The following is a 19305-nucleotide window of genomic DNA, read 5'->3' as shown; positions in this document are numbered from 1 at the left end:
AGAGGCAGAGGCAGAGGCAGAGGCAGAGGCAGAGGCAGAGGCAGAGGCAGAGGCAGAGGCAGAGGCAGAGGCAGGTATATTTTGGTGGGTTTGAGTCCAGCTTAGTTTACACAATAAGTTCCAGGAGAGCCAGGGCTGCATAGAGGGGCTGAGTGGATGGGTGGGGAAGACAGGCCCTCACCAAGTAGCTCTGTCAGGCCTGGAACTCAATAGGTAGATTGGGTTGGCCTCAGACTCACAGAGAGGAATCCACCTGCTTCTGATTCCTCAATTCTAGGATTAACGGTGTGTGCCACCATGCCCAGTGACACTTAGTTTTGGGAGACATTTTAGAGCTCCCATAAGGTTAGTGCCTCCCATACCTGCTGGATGAGGTGCAGTCATAAACTAGGAGTCCAAACAACTCTGAAATTTCTAGAACAATGGGTTTAAAAATCTCTCACAGAAATTTAAGCTCAAAGGCATCAAACAAGGGATCAGGCATGGAAACTTACACTACATACGATGGTATACTTTGGCACATAGTAAATTTGTAAGGATGTAGCTAAAATCATGGAGAAAAGGAAAGTAGTTCAGCAACTCTCCAAAAAGTTAAACATAGAATTTTCGTATGATTTAGCAAGCCTGCTTCCCAACACACACCCACAATGAGCTGCAAACGGGTGTTCAAGGAAATCTGTGTATGTACATATTCCCAGCAGTATTGTCTACAATAATCAAGACTCAAATGTCCACAAACTGGTGGAGAGATTGAACAAGTGGTAGTGTGTCTGTGTAACCAAATATGATTGAGATATAAAAAGGGCAGGGTGACAGCAGAGGTCACAGCACAGCTGGATTTCAACAACATGCTAAGGGGAAAAATGCCAGTCATTAACTGTCATATGCTGCATATATATGAAATTCCTGGAACAGGTAAGTTCAGGTTGGTGGTTTTCAGAGACTGGGAGCATCAAGCAACAGGGAGAAGCTGCTTCTTGGGTTTCCTCTGGGGGCACCGAAGACACTTTGGACATAGCTAGGAATGGCTGGTTGTCTGGCACTAAGTGCCTTTGGACTGCTCACTTTATAACAGTCAATTTTACATACTGTTCATTTAATCCCAACAAAAGATACAGGGGATGATACAAAATTTCTTGAAGGCAAATGGTCGTGCAGCTATTATCCTTAATCATTTGAAAAGTGTAAAGTGTTAAAGATCTCTCGGTGAATTCACCCACTCCAGTATCAGATGCTGAACCTATCCGTGATGCCCTTCCTTCACTCCTGAGCCCGTCTTGAAGGAATAATATTTTCAGAACACTAAACTCTTGTTCCTGGAAAATGTCAGTCAGGAACATCTGACCTTCCCTGTATGGCACATGTCCTGCAACTGTCTCCTCCCTTGGCCCAGGCAGTTAAGAAAGAGAGGTATTCTTTCCATGGGAAAGTGGCGCCATCCGTCCACTATAAATTAACAATTCTGGCTCTTTCCTCAGAGAGGCTAGGGAAAAAAATTCTCCTGTTGAGAAGAATGCAGTCATTGGAAGTCAGCTTGTATGTCGTACCGCCCGGCAGGGCATTGCTTTCTTCCTGACCCAGGGAAGGCTTTGGTCCAAATATCCCACAGGGCAGAGTCAGACTTTCTAATTTGGAAGCCAGGAGACCTCCGAACAGGCTGTGTCTAGGTGGGGTGGCAGGTTAATGTGCCTCCTTTCCTGGTGAAGGCTTCATTTCTGGATGGTGGGGGTCACCCACGTGACCAGCCTGGAGGCTTTCATGGAGGCCGCTCTGCGCTAAGCTTGCAACTGATGCTCAGCGGACGGCAGGGCCACAGGCAGTGAGCGGGTAATGTTTTAGGTTAGGAGTGAAAAGTGCACAAAGCGAAGGGAGGGTGGAAGCCAAGAGGTAAGCCTGCAGGACTAGATTTAAGAGTGATGCATTCTCTCTCGGTTCATTTTGGAATTCCTCCCTAGTGTGAAGCTGAAGAATGGAAATATATTGTGATGTGTTCTTAGGCCTTCTGGAGGGCAGGATGCAGAGACGGCTTTTATCTTTGAGTGCCTCAAACTCTTATCAGGACCCCCTGAAGAAACTATTGAGAGGTTGGTATGCACATAGAAGCTCTATGGAGCCCCGAAAGATTGGATGGACGTTTGTTTACTCCAGTTTCCATGGAAAGGTCACTTCGACTGCATCTAGTTCTTGTGTGGCTTCAGGTTAGTGTGTCTGAGTGACTGGCTGGAGCTTGCAAGTCATGGTCAAGGCTGTGGGTGTCTGAGGACCACAGGCAGAAAGGATATTGAAAGCCTGCACTTTGTCCCACTCACTGATCTACATATGAGCCTAAGACGAGGACCTATAGGAAGAGGGACACAGATTTGATGTCTTACTTGGGTTGGGGAGATAACAAGGATGCTTCTGCTCAGACTTCTGTGTTCTCTTATTCACAGCTGCTGCTGTCACATGTCATTCAGGTTCATACAGCATGTGCCTTGTGTCATTTTGCTCCATTTTACTAACACTGAAGGAACTTCCCGGTTCCCACTGCTTCGCTCCCTGCCTGCCTTTGGGCCTAGCCTCTCTCCCATCTCTATATCTATGACCCCTGACCTTTTTTCCCTGTTTGAATAATCTGAAGATGGAAAGTTCCCTTATATGCAACTGTCCTATCATAGCTGTCCAAGTATTTTTCTATCTTCTGCCAACTTTCTTTTATTAATAGCAAAAACAGAAATGCCCTAAAAAATAATAATTGCTTATGGCTTTCTTTAAACCCATTCATCTTGAAATGAGAGTGTTTTGGGAGAGAAATAAACTCAGCTGAAAAAGACTGTATGGAGTGGAAGTCTCAGAGTTAAGAATGAGGGCAAGCCTGGCGTGGGTTATAAGCATACTCGGCTCTTCAAGTTTAAGCCAAGAAATGTAGGGGTGGGTTACGCTTTCTTTCTTTTCTTAAGAGACAAACTCCAGGGGCAGCTTGCATACAATAATGGAAGCCTGTGCCTGTTCAGGCAAGAGGACTGGGCCTGGACACTGCCATGCTCCCTTGAGACTTTCCCATGACAAAGAAATCCCATGTTTGTGTGCAGTTCCTTTTAGAACTCAGCTTCCCTTCTCAGTCTCCACTGAACATCTACTGTGCCACCCTAGATAATGTTCTGCTCAGATAGCACTGGATAATGTTGGGAAAAGACACCTGAGCTGGCTTGTAGCCCTAGGGATTGTCCTGCAGAGAGTCTGCTATAGATTGTCCCTCTGCTGCTTAGAGAGGGAAAAGGTCTCTCTCGTCACCGTCCTTATCTCTCCCATTGTAACCATGACCAGTGTTGTGTGCTACTATTATGCACCTGAAACCTTTTCCATCAAACAACCGAGTTATATGTTGGTGTCTGATAAGGAAGGAAAAGTTCTTGCTGGTCTCTGAACACCCACTAATCTCTGAGACCAGTTTTCATGATTATTTGAGCAAACCCTAGAGGGGCTTTAGTTACTTAAGGCACCACCAGTATGTAGTCTCCCTGCATAAGCAGTGCTTGGGAACTCCCAAGGAAGTTAAAAAGTTGAGGTTGTAGAAGCAGACGAGAGGGGGATAGTTTGGATATGGTCATAAAAGAGAAGGCCCAGCCAAGTCTCTTCAAGATCTGGAGTTTGTCCCAGAAGCCACCCCAAGGAGATTCATCCTTGAACTGTGACCTTGTAATTTCTGAGTGCTGCGCTTGTCCTTGTATACAGAAGTCCAGGTGGCATGGACCTCAGAAGGTACTGGGCATTCAAATGGTGCTTGAGTTCTGGTCCCTCCACTGACCAGCTGTGCAACTGTGGCACTTACTTCCCCTCCCTAAATGCCAGTTTGCTCATCTCTGAAGTGAAAGGGCAGGGTTGGTTCATCTCTAGAGTTTTTTTTTTTTCTTTTTTTCTTTTCCATTTGAAATCTCTGACTCTGTCAATTCCTCTTCATCAGCAGCCGCTCTTCACTTTAAAAGTCTTGATGCTGACACAATATTCAAACTCCACTGTGTTGGAATATGAGACACACCTGAATCTCTTCAGGATACAGGCTTCGCTGGTCAGGATGAAAGAAAAACCGCAAATATACCCTAGCTGTAACCGATGTCCAGATTTAGAACTACCACCTATTAAACTGATACAGCCTCAGTGAAGATTAGAATAGTCACCTCTGTCTTGACTCAGCTGCGAGTCTGGCACATCAGTGGTCTACCAGATAGAATTCTGGCTACATTAGCCCCATGAGCCCCAGAAGTTCTTGTGTAGTGATCAACCTGCATGCATACATATTACCACAACATTGCTTCTTTAGGCTCTGGCTCCTTAAGCTGAGCAGTAGGAAAGAAAATGGATACACATAGCATTGATAAGACAAAGAGTGTTTTGTCATTACTGCCTTAAAATAGTTTATTAAAAAAGCACCGTCTACCCATGATGCTGTTATGTCCTGAGCATACACACCATGTGGTTTTAGGTAGCTTCAAGAGGCAATAATAATAAACCCTCACATTTTATAGAGCCTTAAATTTTATGTAGCACATTAAATGTACTTACTTTTTCAATTGGATTCTGATTCTAACCACTGCCCTGGTGTGTAATAATTATCTGTTTTAAATATGAAGGAAGCAAAGCTGAGTGAGTCACAGATTGTTCAGGGCAGTTGATAAGTGGTCAAGTCAGATACTGAGCACACACACATGTCTAGCTGATTTTTGGTTTTTTTTTTTTTGTGTGTGTGTGTGTGTTGTTGTCGTTGCCCTTATGCCAAGTACATAAGCTCTGGACCTGGGTGCTGGCATACAGATCTGAAAGTTACTCTGCCAGGTTTTGCAAGCAACAAGTTTCTCACACAGGTCTGGTAACTAACATTCTGGAGAGGTGTTAGCAGATCTTACAACTGAACTAAAAATTCCTCCTCCTCCTCCTCCTCCTCCTTTTTAAGTGAGGAGGTGATTCCTAGAGATCCACGCACCTAGTTAAACAGATAGATTATGCTTGTGCACCATTCATCCAGAATTAAGTCACAATCTTAGGAATTCCTTTACCAGGCATCCCTGGAAAGCCTAAGCTATCCCCCTTGCCCGCATCCCTCAGTGCTCATTGTCCATGTCCCCATATAGCTCCCCTACTTCTCTTCTTCCCTCATCTGGCCAGCAATTCTTTCTCCAAACACAAATCTGAGAGGACCTTTCCACTACCTAAGAATGGCTTAGTGCGGCTGGAAAGACATCCTGCTCTTGGCAGGAGAGGATAAATCCCCATTCCATGCTGCTCCTCGACCTGTGTTGACTTGGGGAAAGCCTTTCCTTTGCCCACAGTTCCTCCTCCCTGGGAAATGCTAGTCAGATTCAAGATCCTGATCGTGCACCACTTCTGAAGTGCTGTCTTCCCAGACGACCATTGCTCCATCCTTTGTATGGTTTCACTGTTAATATTATATGATATACATTGCTCTGAACTGTGGCTTGTTTCCTAGTATCTATTTGCCAGCCTGAAAATAGTACAAACTACATCATCACCATAGCCCTGGCACATTGCCCAGCACGTAGTAGGTACAGTGATGCTTAGCTAATGAATGTGCCCCTTCTATGTTAAAACTGGTGCAGAAGCATGCTCACTGTTTATTATCTTCTTGGGTTTGATCCTGTGGCTTTTGCCTCTCTTTTGATTCTGTAGGCAGAATGTTGACAGTGCCCAAAATGTTGTTTGGTAATGGGCCTCTTTCCTAGAACTGTGTCATGGGTATAGAAGGGGAGGCAGAATTTCAGAAGAAGGGAGGTACCAGGTCAAGGGAAGATGCATCAGACTAAGTGGTTGACAGAACTGAATTTTAGCTCAAAGATAGGAGAGAGCCTTGCAAAACTACCCTACCCATAACTATAGAATGTGAAAGTTTAATTCAAAAAAATTATAAAACACAAACAAGCCAGACACAGCTGCATTTAATGCAGCAGTACATTTCAGTTGCAGGGCTCTTTAGGTGGCATTGGTAAACTTTGTAAAAGGGTTAAGAACTAGATGCACCTGTGTCCATTCAAGACTTGTTCTTGGTTCCCAACAATACTTCAGAATGAAGATTCCCTAAAATTAGCTCCAGGTTCTCACCCTCTTTCCAATGGTGGATGTAGCCCAATGGTGTTGGCAGGCAGGAGCTTGGAGTGGCTTGGGTGCTGTGTTCCTAGCCTTCCTCATTGAGCAGACTGGGCAAAGCAGGGGTGGGTTCTCCTGGCCGGCTGGCTGGTGTTCTCTGTTCCATTAGGGCAAGTGCTAGTCTTTGCTGTGGGTTCCCTTTCAGATAGGCAGGACTGGTGTTCAAAACAACAGCTACTGGGCCTTCATTTACTTAACTACTGCTACCCAAGACATTCCTACATAGCCCTTCAAAACGTAGGCCAACAGGACCTGCCGTGTGTTCCAATCCACCTTTCTGGGTGGGAAGAAGATCAAGGACCATTTAGAGAGTTGGGTAAGTTCAGGAAAAAAAAAAAATTGTGTCACACAAACTCTCCGGAGACTCAGAATGGCATACAGATCTCACTCCACCCCTTGGCTCCAAGCCATATTTTCAGTTTGGTCAGTCTTTTAGCCCCATTGAAATTATAGTTTCCTTTAGAATGAGGTGTTTTGCTTTTTTCCCAGTGGGTATGATTTTAGGAGCATCTCAAATACTGACTTTGTCCGTTGAGACAGTGTCCATCTGGTCCTTTTCAAGTGGCTCCTACCTGCAGCTGGTGTCAACTGGAGCTGAGAACTCCACCCCAAACTCCAGAGGAGCCTATGTGGCAGGCCAGGAGCAGAGAGAAGGTGAGAGACCTCTAGGAGGAAAGAACGAAAGCGACTGTGCAAGCTGCTTCTTAGAAATAACCCCTTTATCTCACTTCTCTCTGGGGGCGGATTTCACTCTTCTATGGAAAGTCCCCTTCCACAGCGGGGCAGCTCCTAAACGTATTTTGAAAACAGCACAAAGCGATACAGAAACTTTTGAAACTCACCTTTGGGTCCACTGGAAGGCTTCCCGCCGGCGGGACCCCTGGCTCTGTTCCGGTGCTGTCTGAAGTGACTTGAGCACAAGGGTGAGGTCTGGGTCCCTCCTCCAGCCCGTCCCTCCCACTGCCAGGTCCCGGGAGAGAGGCGGCGCTGCCGGTCAGGGGTGCCACCAGTGTGATGTGGAGGAAAGCGCCCCCTGCGTCCCTGGCTGAGGTTTCACCGCACCCAGCTCTGCTCCTGAGGTCAGGAACGCGACTTCCTGAATCTGACTGGCTGGCTCTGTCGCTCCCCAGCCCAACTCTTACCTTAAACTAGGACACACATGCCACAGCACACGCAGCGCGAAGTGTCCTTCCTCCGGGTCTCCTGGCCAGTGTCCCCACTCCGCCCCACTGTGACGTTCTTTTGCCCCTCCGCCCCGAGCACGCCTCCTTCAGGACGCCAGAGCCAACTTTGCTCACAGACTCACCAGTGTTCCCAGAGAAGAGGGTGTAAACTCCCAACCCTGGCCTGAGGAAAAAATAACAGCCTCGTGCTGTGGAATAGTCACCTTCCAGGAAAAGGGTTGGTGTGTCTTAAGGGAGAGCATCCCGCGGTGCCTCATGACAAGGTATCTTTGTGTGTGCACTCCATGGGAGTTACCTGGAGATGTTAGGAGCTTAGGAGGCAGGGACAACTAACTTCAGAAAGAGTTCTCCCTTTTCATTTTATTTACTCCTTGTGTGCTTATATTGAGATCTTTTGTTTGTCTAACTCCGCCCCCAAATGTAAAGATGGGATGGTAGAGAGGTTGCTCATTCCCCCCCCCCCAGGCTTCTGCAGGGAAGTTGGGAAGGCGTGATGGGCAAAAGTGGCTATGGAGTATCTAGGGGCTTCCAGAATCACCTTGGGAGATCTTGCCACGGTAAGGACCTGAGATTCTACACGTTGGGTTGTAGGTGTAAGGTGGGTGCGGAGCTGGAGCTTGCTTTCCAGTGGCTGGGCCTGAGCCATAGGGTCCTTTGGCCTTTGGGTGCCTGAATTAAAGTGATTGGTGAAGCCAATTGTCACAACCAAGAAACAAGAGTGTTCCGGTTTACTCAAGAGAAGCCAGCTGGCTCTGGGTTGAAAGGCCAAAAAGAAAACCCAGCATTCATCCAGAAATTCCAAGGATTGTTAGGTGGTCCTGTAGTTTTCTTCCAAAGGCAGATTAATTTGAGATTTTCCCCAGAAATCCCACAGAGAGAATTTGATCTAGATCTGTTGTTGTTCCTTTGAAACTGAGTCTCACTATATAGCCCTGGCAGGCCTGGAACTCACAATGTAGAAACAGGCTGGCCTCAAAAATCTTCTGGGATGAAGGGCATATTTCACTATAGATCTAGATTTGAATGATAGTAAGAAGGGTGGTCCAAGAGATGGGGGTAGTATGGTTAAGTGGGTGGGTCAGGGGGAAGGTCAGGCTCTGAAAGAAGACAGTTTTAGCAAGAGACTGTTATACATGGATTCTACCAACTACTTAGCGGTGGATGGAAGGCTTCCTTGGTGTATCAAATCTGAAGCAGGGGTCTAGGGTCTAATGGAACAGGGAGCTGGGGGAAGACAGGCTTGGGGAATGACAGAAAACTTTAAGTGCAAACCTGGTGATTGGAGACTGAATCTCCCCCAGGACCTACATGGGAACCTGTGTGAGATGTAATTTGCCCCCTTCGCCTTGAGGATGGTGAGTAACTTTCTTCTGCGAGGTCACTGCTAGTGCATAGTGGAGCTGAGATGTGAGTCTGCATAGTTCTAGTCCAGCCTATCCCTCATCACCATGTCATCATCAGGAGAGAGAATGGCTTCTATGGATAACTTCTGCTCTTGAGCTGGCCTGATGTTCGAGTCTGGGTTAACAGCTGCTGAGCAGGGTGGAAGACAGTGGAAAATACTTTCCTGAATAACTTTGACGGGTTCAGGCTGACAGTCACAATGCTTTGCAGAAACAACCACAACAACAGCAACAACACGGAGAAAAGAAGAACCTAAGGCGGTCACCATGAGCTCAGCCCTTCAAGCGTGTGGCTGTTACTTATGGGAGAAAAAACCAGATGCTTATCTGTAGAGCGGCACCACAACGTTGTCTTAGTTCATAGGAAGACAGATCCAGTAAAAGTCTAGAACCTATCGAGCAGCAGCGACTTTGTGGCGGTCAAAGCAGGGACCTACTAGATGACAAGATGCTAGGTTTGCTGTTATTGAGTTGCCAAGGCTACAGGGTCTATTGAGGTTCTGACCTAATGAGGACTGAGAATGGAGCCATTTAAGGCACGAACAAAGGAGCAAGCATCTGGCCAGTAGGTTTTCCTTTGGGCTGAATGACGCATCCCTTATGAGAAAGCAAGTTAGAGCACCCACTGACTGTGTCTCCCCTTTGGCAGTGAAATTTCAACCTGTATGAACTCATGAATGGCCCCAGGCAACCACGGTGCTGGTGCAGTCTTTAAAATCCTCGTTAGTTTTCTTGTTTGAGGTAAGGATCTTTGAAGGTAGTCAAGAGGTGAGTGGACTCTAAGTGGAGTGAAACGGAGCGTTGACACATCTAATTAAGAAACAGAAAGTCCTAAAATAGCAGATTTGTGAACCAAGACTGGAAATTTGAAACCCTTTTGTGGGTGACCACCCCTCACTGGCTTTAGCACCTGATGAGCTCTGGTTCCATATTAGAGTGTTGTGGACAAAAACCTGTGGGTTCCCTCCCTGGTGTGTGGGAACTGACAGGGTATTAAACACGTTTTAGCCTGTGTTGAAGGTGAAGACTAACTACACTTGTTCTCTCTTTGTACTGTCCTATTTCTGACAGGTCAATGGCAGTGTTGGCCAGGGCGGATTCATCTGTGCAAGCCATCTGTGGGAGACAGTTTCCCATCAGGTCATGCACCCTGGGTGCAGAAATCAGAACAGTATTGTGTGGCAACAACAGAAGGGGGTGACTTTTTCTGTGTGGGAAATATTTAGCAGAGAATATTACGTTATTATCACCTAAAACGGGTACATTCTTGCCTGCAATGCTCTACAAGGCTCAGGCATGTCCAGCCACTTACCACTGCGACACAATAATGCCGTCTACAACATTTGCACAGAGGCTGAAATAAAAATACCCACACCTCCCAGTATTTTAAGGCAGTTTATGATTTTGTGCTGGTCTGCATGCAGAGCTACCCTTGGCTACATAGGGGGCAGTTCCTGAGTTGGACAGGCTTGGGAGAGACGAAAGCCGGGGTACCGGAAGAAGGCATAAGGGCTGCCGGCCAGACAAACGCTGTTAGGGGAAATGGCGAAACCTTAAGATGAGCACAGACTTGTCCCTCAGATCCTGAAAGGCAGCAGCCTCCGAGAAAGGCAAGTCCAGGGCAGGTTGGTGGGAATACTACTTCACACAGTGGGTAATGAATTTGTGGAATGGATTATCTCCCAGACGTGGCCAAAGCTGGCAACGTAAGTGGATTTCGGAAAGCTTTGGACAGATTGTGTGAGTGACGGAACTGTAAAAGAGAGACGAGGGAAGCTAAGGACACCAAGTGCTTGGGAGTTCAAGGTGGACCCACAGTATGGACCTCTGGTCTTTGTACCCAAAGCAATCCTAGCCTCCCAAATGCTAGGATTTAAGCCAATGGGTGGCCCCAACTCTCCCTCCCCGACTTACTGTCTCTGTAGCCTCTCCTTCCTATAGGCAACGAGACTGTTTACCTAAGTCTTACTCATTTAAGCATGTTGCTCTTTCATTTTGGCTATCAGCTTCTGAAAAGATTTTGAATATACCTCCAGACTCTTCAACTATATGGATCTCTGGCAATCATACTTCTATCAGACTTTCCTTCTAAATGATCAAATTTGGACACAAATGACTGGAATTTTGAAAGCTCCTCTGAAGTAAAACACTAAGGATAGAATTTTCTCAGGAATAGTTCCTACTGTGTCATGCAGTGTGTTCTCACTGCTACATGGAGGATTCTGGGCAAAAATGTTGCTTTATTGCTACTGTGCCAAATCGTGGCATTGGCGTTGGAGGGGGAGTTAAGGAAACTCTTGGTCCTCTCATTTAATTAACCCATTGTCCCCCCCCACCCAATATTCCCCCCACAGTCCCCCACCCCTGTGCTCCATGTACCTTCTTTAGTGTTCCTATGTTATAGGAAACAGCACCCTGCCCTACCTCCTGAATAAGGGTGACTCCGAGGGGGTGGTTTTTATATTTCAGGTTACTAAGGGGTTCAGTTTTCATTCCCAGTATCTGGTTCATAGTAGCCCAGCGCTGTTTTCAAAATAGTTTCACAGCGAGATGGCCAGCCTTTGTGAGCGGGCTGCCTGGCTGCCTGGAGCCCTTTGCTGAATTGAGTGTTGGCTTTGTTAATGTAAACAGCAGGCTTCTGGATTCCATTCTCATGTCGGGCATATCAGAGGAGGAGAGTCCACAGAGCTCTCATGTTGTCCCTTTTCTTGGTTTCCTTTGTCACCTGTTCTTCTTGTGGGGATGGCTATAATTATTGATTGATTGAGTGAGTCCACAGTATGTGGTCCCAAAGCCTACACAGAGCTGGTAGAACATCTCTTGTCACTTTGGTGGAGAGATCCCTGGGAAACCCCAGCTAACTCTGCCCAGCTCATTCATTGTGGCATGAGGTTTCCTGAGACAGAAGCTGTTCAAACCTCTTGCCCCGAGGGCCCATGAAATAACCCTGGCTTTGAAATTTGCTTCCTTGACTACTGTAGTGACTCAGAACATCAATGTTGCCACAAACAAACTTCCTGTCCCCAGGCTGGCTCTTTCATAACAGGTAAAAGGAAGGGCTTGGAAGGAAAAAAGAAAAAAGAAAGAAATGAGGAGAGAGCCCTCCCTCGTTTACCAGGTTGTAGGAGTGAGTTTTAACTGCTGGTGATGTATTGCTTTCTTTGTGCCAAGGTCTGAACTATGCGTCAGTAGAAAACTGTTTATAATGAAAGGTTACACTCTGTAATTCAGATTTAAAGGGCAATAAGGCTGGAATACTCATAGAAATTTTCTTAATAAAGGTGGGTTGACCAAAATATAGAGTTACAAAAGAATCAGAAAATGCAGTGAGTGAGAGACCTCTGGCTGGGTAAACCATGAACAAAGGTGGTGTTAAAATGGTTCAAACAAGGCAGGGCTCCCCCCAACCCCTACTGAAAGATTCAAGATTATGAAGGGAAAGCATTAGCAATAATTTTGCTACCCTGAAATAACTACTGTAGCATTTTGGTATAGGCTATTCTAGTCCCCTTAGAAGGAGATTAGAGTTAGAATTTCTATGTAGGTAGTTGATATCATTCCAGATTTTTTTTTTTTTTATAATCGTGAGGGATAAATCTAGTGACTTTTTGTAGCATTTATTCGAATGAAGAGAGACTGAATTCAGACACTTCAGTGGGTGAAAAGGACATCATATGTTCTAGCTTTTGCCTTTATTTATCTATAACTGATTGATTGATTGATTGATTGATTGATTTTGTGTGTGTGTGTGTGTGTGTGTGTGTGTGTGTGTGTGTTTGTACTGCATGCTGCAGTCTGAGTGTGGATGCCAAAGGACATTTTGTGAGTCAGTTCCCGCCTTTCACCGTGTAGTCTTGGGGACACCAGCTGAGCCATGTTGCCAGTGCTAATTTCTGCCTTTAAGACCACGTAATGAATACTGTGAAGTCCCTTCATCAGTGAGGAATTCTCACACCCGAAGCACTTCATGCAGAGTCTGAACCTTGGGGATGCTTTAGAGGAACTGCTATATTTCAAGGGAGGATTCAGTGTGACTTCTTCCAACCCCCCAATTCTAGGATTTATATTACTAGTTGTGGAAATTCACATTTACATAAATTATCACACTCTCTTCTCTTAAGATTTCATAGCAATTGGCTTATTTCATATGTGTAATTGAGCAACTTGGTAAATGTTACTGAGCAGTAGACATCAACTAACTTTGAAACACCAAGGCTAAGTCCCTCCTTCTCTTCTCTCTTCTCTCTTTCCCTTTCCCTTCCTTTCTTTCTTTCGTTTTTGAGACAGTGTTTCACTCTGTAGCTCAGGCTGATCTTGAACTTGTGTCTATCCTCCTGCCTCAGTCACTTAAGTGTTGGGATTATAGACACAACTCACCATCACTCAGCTTGCAAAATTTATGTATATCAATACTACTATTTTAACATTGGAGACTTATCTTTCCATGGGGAATATTTCAGGGAAAATTCTGACCTCTGCAGAGTCTCTGTCATCCTAACTCCTAGCTCAGGTATGGTCTCTTTTAACACGAACCCTTTGGTCCCCCAAGACTGAGGTAGAAGCAGGTTTTTTGTATTCCCATGTTCTCTGTGCTGGTCCATCATATAACTACCCCACAGTAATGAAATTGGCCATATATACGTCCCCTACATTGAGCTGTAAGACTGTAGGCAGGAGAGTGTTTGCAAATGGTAAGCTGCTTGGTAAATGTCTATGAATGAAGATCCTTGGCTGTGAGGTTGAATCTATGAAGCTTTAGGATCATTCTCTGCATATGGACAAGTGTGAAAACCTTATTCATGCACTTATAAATATGTTTCCAAAGCATGTGTTCCTTTTCTTCCTTAGTATTGCTTTGGGGTCTGTGTTTCTGTGTTGTTAGGAAACACTGAAAGTATAATTGGGATGGGCCATGGGAAGTATACACGTGGGAAAGGAAAATAGAAGCGATGGTTTGTTTAGGACCACTTGTTAGGAGCAAAGGAACAGAACAGGGTTAGGGAGGCAGGGACAATGTTAAAAAGTCTCTTCTGAAACCAGACATGTTGCCCACTGTTGTTCAGACTGATGTACCATTAACGAGAAAGGACTTCCCTGCCTTTTCTTTGTATTGAAACACCCTTCTCTAGCATTCAGTCTCCTCCAGGGCTGCATCTCCAGTTAGCCTCAGTCTCCATTCAGCATTACTGTTTATAAGATGGGTCAGAAATGGCTGCCTCTACTGTACACAGGGAAGATGTTGGATCACCGTGCCTGCGAGATCTACACAGGTTCCACTGAGAGCCTGAGTGAAGAGGGAAAATATCTATCAGCATACTGCCCACTTCTTCAATGGAATCACTAAGTAACCCAGTTTTCAGCTCCTAAAAAAACATGTGGGTAAAAGATTACTTCTATATATGGCCAGAGAACAGTCCAGTCTCAGGGCGAGCTTCCTGGTGGACATTCTCTAGTTTTTCCAGACCTGCAGACTCCAGAGACTTCCAGGCTGGACATTGGCTTCTGTGGTGTGCATATAATGAGATTCAGCAATGGAAAACTTGGCTCTCAGCTTGACTGCCTCTATTTCTTCATAATACTCCCCCTGACCTGACACACATACACACACACACACACACACACACACACACACACACACACACACACAATTTTGCCTCTGCTCCCTTGGAATGCTACAGCTTAAAGCAAAGAATGACGCTCCCGCAGCTGTGGCCCTGATAAAAATAGAAAGTGTGTTTATTTTTATGTTCATAAAACCCTTTTTCCTCCTCCTCCTCCTGCTGCTGCTGCTGCTGCTGCTGTTGTTGTTATGAGTGGGACTCCCAGGCAGGAAGAGGAAGAGGATGGACTGACAAAGCTGGTCACCTGCCAGATTCTAGTCTCTCAGTCTCTGTGTGTGTCTGTGTGAAATCTAGCCTTATATGGACCAAAGCACTGAGTAATCTATTTCTTTATGAGCTTCTTGGCTAGTAGTCATCTGCTCTACAGAAGGTGGGGAGAGTTCTTTGGTTTGGGAGTCATCTGTCTGAATGTGCTTCACTTTTAGGCTCAGCTACAATGGCCTGCCTATAGCAGAGGCGGAGCTAGAGGAAAAGGCCCTGAATTAAGAGGGAAGATACTTGTTTTTCTTAGGGTTCTGTTACTTTGCCCCTAACAAGTGGCCTTGAACAAATCATAGCTTCTATGTACCTTGGTTTTGCTGTCTATGGGTAGAAGAGATGGTAGATGCCCAAGGCTCAGTTGAAATTAGTGAGCATGAGACAATTCCTAGCAGGCCAAGGTGTCTGCGAATGAATTTTAAGTTCAACCCTCATAAACATATTTAGGAAATAGAGATTTGCTTTTTTTTATAGGACTCCTGAGTATCCTTCCACAAAGAGTGACAAATGAGGTCTGCATAGGATGGTATCTTTTGATCACATTTGCTTCATAATGTGCAAAACACAAGTTTGTATTGAAATACCTAAGTGATGATAGTTTGGGGTACTATTGCAGTGATGAAATACTATAACCAACCAACCAACCAACCAACCAACCAACCAAACAAACAAACAAAATCTTAGGAAGTAAAGGGCTTATTTGCTTTACATATCCTGACTCACAGTTCACTGAGGGAATAATCCAAGTAGGAACTTAAACTGGGTGGGAAGCTGGAGGCAGGAGCTGATTCAGAGGCCATGGAGGGGGAGGGGTGCTGTCTACTGGCTTAGTCCTCCTAGCTTGAGTAGCCTGCTTTCTTTTTTTGTTTATGGTATTTTTTGATGGTATTTTTTATTAGATATTTTCTTTATTTACATTTCAAATACTATCCTGAAAGTTCCCTATAACCTCTCTCAACCCCTGCTCCCCTACCCACCCACTCCCACTTCTTGGCCCTGGCACTCCCCTGTGCTGGGTCATATAAAGTTTGCAAGACCAAGGGGACTCTCTTCCCAATGATGGCCGATTAGGCCATCTTCTGGAGTAGCCTGCTTTCTTATAGAATCCAGGATCATCAGTCCATCGGTGTGACATGCTACCCATAATGGGCCAGGCCCTCCCACAACAATAACTCATTAAGGAAATGTCCTACAGACTTGCTTACAACTTGATCTTATGAAGTCTCAGCTAAGGCTCCCTCCTCTTGGATGACTCTAGCTTGTGTCAAGTTGACATAAAAACTAGCCAGAACACATGGTCCAGGTGAACGTAAAAGGAGTCCTAGATTAGGATTTGGGAACTTGAGAAAGGACAGTGCTTGCCTTTCTGTTAGTCTGGTGTGGACTCTGGAGGAAGGGTGATTGTGCGTGCTTACCACTCTTCTCAGAGTAAAGAGCCATTGCTAATAACGGGCTGCTCCAGCTGGAAGGGATTTCTCCTTGTCCATCCACCCAGAACACTGAGTTCATAAGCACACACATAGTGTTGACACATGCTTTCTGGAGAGCGTTCTGGATGGTTGTCAGTGATTTCTTTCTTCTCTGAGATCTTAGCTGGGGTGTGGCCATGCCAGCTATATCTTTGTCTTATTTCAAAACAATGTAGCTGTTTTTGCCTTTTTTTTTTTTTTTTTTTTGGATTTTTTTTTTTTTTTTTTTGGATAGAGAACTGTCACACATTCTGGCAAATGACTCACATCAGATACCAGAATTGATAGGTTTTGATCATAAATCACAAAATAATAGCTTTGGCTAATGGAAGCAGCAAATATTTAAATGAGGGCTTCTAACTTGTTTCCTTATTTAAAATTTATGTAATCTGGGCATCATGTGTGATGATGTATGCCCTAAGTCCCAGCACTCAGGAAGCAGAGGCAGATGGATCTCTATGAGTTTGGGGTCAGCCTGGTCTACAGAACAAGTAACAGGACAGCCAAGGCTACGCAGAGAAACCCTCAACAAAACAAAACAAAACAAAACAAAACAAAACAAAATTATGTTTAGATGGAGTCTTTCTGCCACCTAATTGTCCTATTTCCTTTTGATATTTTCTCACGTTGTAAATGTACACAGTAAACTAGGAATCTGTGACTTTATTGTACTAAGAAGCTATAGATACTTCTAAGACAAAACAAAAATGTCCCAGACTCTACCACCAAAGCTTCCATCTCTGGCTTGCACTGTTTCTCGAAACCAGGTCTCGAAAGCACAAGATTCCTACAAAGAATCCAGAGACTTTCCTGCAACCATCGTATTGACAGAAAGGCCTGGTTTACTCTGACTATTACATGGTCTTCCTGCTGTTGACAAGACCTCTGTCGCCTCTCTACATGCCAAGTGCAAACAGACTCAACATGCATAAGCAAATCGTTGTACCAAATACGGGCCACCAGCCGAGAGCAAGGATCAGATGAGAGATATTCAAAACTCCTGGACTGGCACAGTCCAAGATCACAAAGATATCTGATACCCCCTCAGAGAACCCTTCTCCGTGTATTGTCTTCCTGTGTCCATACTTAAGTGCAACGAAATTTGCTTTGATTGGTATTACTCACCTCTTTATGAATTCTGCCCTAAGTTAAGAAAAATTAATCCTGGATGATTGACAACATTTTTGGTGACCCAAGTGATTTCCTCCGTTTAGAAGGTCTCAAACGGCTGACAGCAGTGGTGATTGGCATGGGCTTACCTTATTATCACAAAGTGGCTATTTGAACTTCTGCTTCAGGGTCACAACAACTGTCAGGCTCTCCTCTGGCCACTTCCTGCTGTGTAGTCCTTCCTGCAATGCCTTCTTCGGTTTCCCCTACCTTTTATCCTGTAGTCAGTTTTACCTCCTTTCATTTTTAATAAACACTGCTTACAGTTTAAACATTATGCATTTATTTTATCACAAGTGTTTGTGCGTTTTGTCTGCGCGTGTGTATGTGTACCATGTACCTACCTGGTTCATAGGGAGGTCAGAAGAGGAAGTTGGATCCCCTGGAACTGCGGTTACAGATGGTTCTGAGCTGCCACACCAGTGCCGAGAACCGAGCCTGAATCCTCTGTAAGAGCAACAAGCATTTTAAACTGCTGAGCAGTTTTTCTAGCCTCTGGTTCACCATGTTGCCTCTGGTGATAATCTCTATTGTGCCCGAGACACCTTTAGCAGGGAGAAATTGAGGCTGTGCAGGCCTGGCTTGAAGAGCCCTATGTTCTGGACTGCCAATCAGGCTACAGTCTCTCTGTCAGTCTCTGTTTTGGTTTTGAAAGTTTTATATTTTGGTGTATCCTTTCTCTTGGATTATTTCCCTTCAGTTCTTTCTCTTGTCCAATTTATGTGCTTCCTGGCCAGTCCACAGCCTCTTCCAGACCCCTTACTTTTGTCTCTGTGGAGACTGTATTCACACACTCTGGGAAGCATCCCTTTATAACGTTAGGGTTTCTACCTTTTCTATTTTACTTGCCTTATAAAGCACTCTCTCTAAGCTTTTTAGCTAAGATTAACCATGATCTTGAATTTAGTAGAATATGAAGTTGGTATAAAATTGAGATTATTAAAGTTTTCTAAAAAGTTTGAAGATAGCACAGCATCCTGATGAGTTATTTCTCCTCCTTCCTTTCTCTGATCTTGATCAATCATGTTCACCAACATCTTCACTCATGGGCCTTATGGGACCAGGAATGGTTGTATACGCAAGTAAGAGTCCTCTCAAGAGGTTTACACCTATTACCTAGATCTCAAATTGTCAGTCACCACCTGTCTAGACAGGAGGATTACTCCTGGTTGACCAAAAGACCCTCCAGTCCGGTATCTGATTACTTTGGGACTAATTTGAGCTTGGTAATCTCAAAGAGAAGAACATTGATTTTCCTTTTACAATATTGCCTTGCCTAAATACAAGCTGGAAGACAAAGGGTATCGTCCAGAAAACTGGTTCCTAAACTCTATGACATGTTATCTTCCTAACCTGATCTGTTAAGTGAGAAGAAATCCTTCATTTCCATGAAGTTATGTCAGGATCCTGGGCTGATGGACTTGTGCTGAGTTGGAGTGTCTATAGTTTCTAAGGCCTCTAGCCCTATTGACCCTAACATTCTATCTGATGTCTACCTTTAGCTCATGCCTCACTAGCAGCTTAAACTTCAGAATCTTGGACCTTCTCCATTTCTGGCACAAAACCCCACTGAATTATCTTCAATGGCACCTTCTATGAATCTTACATCAACCAATAGCTTCGCCTGTCTTGGCTCCTTTTCTGCTGTGTCTGAAGTAGAACCCTGTTCTTCCATGACCACTGGACTACCTACCCACTAATCCTGTTTTTAATGGGGCTGAGGTTATGAAACAAACTGGTGCTCTGTCTCAATCAAAGGGAACCACGTAGTTGTAGGAAGTATCAGCTGAAGGCAAAAAAAAAAAAAAAAAAAGTCATTAGAGCATGCATTCTCTTCTTAGTAATGGGAACAGCCAAGTGTATGGAAAGACTTGGCAACTTCTCATAGATTGTTTTATATATCCAACAATGAGATCCTTGAGTTGACTTGAAAGGATATTATTGTGCTACTAGCTCATTGTTGGATGATGAAAGGTGTAAAGAAAGATGTGTTAAAAGAATCTATAAAAGAAGCTCATGTGCTAGTAACTAGTGCCCAGGGCCATAGTATTCATGATCCAAG

The 19305-nt window shown here is 44.7% G+C and overlaps 1 protein-coding gene across 1 annotated transcript in view; it reads right to left on the bottom strand.

The window, feature by feature from the left end:
- The window catches only part of Kiaa0040 (KIAA0040 ortholog), a 31119-nt gene extending 23785 nt beyond the window's left edge, over positions 1–7334 (bottom strand). The window contains exon 1 of the mRNA XM_029538241.1: positions 6981–7334. The gene's annotated coding sequence lies outside the window, so the exon portion shown is untranslated. The remainder of the gene's footprint in view (positions 1–6980) is intronic.
- Between the last annotated feature and the right edge of the window lie 11971 nt (positions 7335–19305).

This window comes from Mus pahari, chromosome 5 (genome assembly GCF_900095145.1).
Source record: "Mus pahari chromosome 5, PAHARI_EIJ_v1.1, whole genome shotgun sequence".
NCBI classification, from domain to species: Eukaryota; Metazoa; Chordata; class Mammalia; order Rodentia; family Muridae; genus Mus; species Mus pahari.
Note: the sequence above shows the minus strand (reverse complement) of the source record. Positions and strands in the feature narration are given on the sequence as shown.